Raw genomic sequence first — 1,903 nt, forward strand, 5'->3', positions numbered from 1 at the left:
GGACTAGACGATACCTAACAACAACAACATATTCTCCAACTCAGAACTTTCCTATTCTCTCCTATTCAAAGACACTGGCACAAATGGCAGCATGTCTTACCTCTAAATGTAACAGTGTACAACCAATCAATGTGATAGGCAGAATTAAGAAATTGACACGAAATAACAATGCTGTTGAATAAATACTGGACCACAAGGTCAGTTTGAGCCACAAAGTTGGCAGTTCAAACTCCTTGGAAAGCCTGTACAGGGTCGCTATGAGTCAGAACCAATTCGATAGCACTGAACAACAACAATTGTCAAAGGAATTGTGGCTATTAAGGTGATATAAAAAATATATACAAATATCCATATGCGTTGCTTTCTGAATTTCAATATATTTTCAAATTAAAAATCAGTTATCTGAGAGATACTCCGATTTTCAATTCTATTCTCATAAATAATGATATGAAGCCAACATTACTATTAACATTTCCTCCGAAGCACATTTAAATATGTTTAGATACATCCAGAATCTGACATACTGACTACATTTTTAATATTCTATTTGAATTATAGAAGAAGAAGAATGCAAAAAGATTTGCTCTTTGAGGCTAAAAACAAATAGAATAGAGGAAATAATAAAAGGGAAACCAGTTTTGACACTGAACTGAAACAGAAATAAAACATTTTTTTCTTGTTGTTGTTGTTGTTAAGTGCCTTCGAGTCAGTTCCAAGTCATAGAGACCCTGTATAGGGTTTCTGAGGAGCAGCTGGTAGGTTTAAACTGCTGACCTTGTGGTTCACAGTCCAGTGCTGATCCTACCGCGCCGCACTAGGAGTCCACATTTTGCTTTGTTGTTGTTGTTATGTGGCATCGAGTCAATTATGACCCATAGTGGCCCTGTATAGGATTTCGGAGGAGCAGCTTGTGAGCTTGAACTGCCAACCTTGTAGTTCAAACAGCTTTTGCAGTCTGGCGCATTAACCCACAGTGCCACACCAGGACTCCCCCACATTTTGCTTAGATACACTAAAATGTAAAATATAAGCATGCAACACACCGCCAAGTGGCACGGTTACAATTCTTACTCCAATGCATCGTTCACAGATAAACTAAAATTATAGGCACATCTTAGCCCTCATACTTTCTCTTCTAAACCACTGAAGTGACTTTCTGGAAGCTTCTACACTTAACTTTTGTTTTAAACCGTTATATTCTTGGCTGTCAGAATACTCTTCCTTAAAGTTAATCAGTGATCATAAATATTTCTCTTTCCCAAGTTTTCGCAGCTTCCCATAGCTTGTAGAATACAAGAACAAACACAACATCTAAAACCATCCATGGTTCCAACTTTCATCCCAGTCTTGACTAGGAGCACGCCAATGCTTTATCTTTTGTTCCATCCAGGTCAGTATGGTTGTTGTTGTTAAGTGCCATCGAGTTGGTTCCGACCCATAGTGGCCCTGTACAGGGTTTACAAGAAGTCACTGATGAGTTTGAATCACCAACCTTGTAGTTTAAACCAGTTCACAGTCCAGTGCATTACCCCACAGCGCCACACCAGGACCCATATGAGATTATTATCAGTTTTTATAATAAACCTGGGCTTACTACTTGTATGGGGTTTTGCTCACTATTTTCTGTTTATACTATCCTGCTTCTCTGTTTAGTGAAATTCCACCCATCTTCAGAAAATCTTAGCTCTAGTGGTTATGAATCGGGCTGCTAATTTCATGTGTTGTTGTTGTTGTCAGGTGCCATCGAGTTGGAACCGACTCATAGCGACCCCATGCACAGCAGAACGAAACAATGTCCAATCCTGGGCCAACCCCACCACCGCTGCCACACATGATACCATCAATGATGTCACCTGGCTGATCCATCTCGTTGGGGGTCTTCCTCTTTTTCTCTGACCCTCCA

This window comes from Chrysochloris asiatica, unplaced genomic scaffold (assembly GCF_000296735.1).
Source record: "Chrysochloris asiatica unplaced genomic scaffold, ChrAsi1.0 scaffold00192, whole genome shotgun sequence".
Classification (NCBI taxonomy): Eukaryota; Metazoa; Chordata; class Mammalia; order Afrosoricida; family Chrysochloridae; genus Chrysochloris; species Chrysochloris asiatica.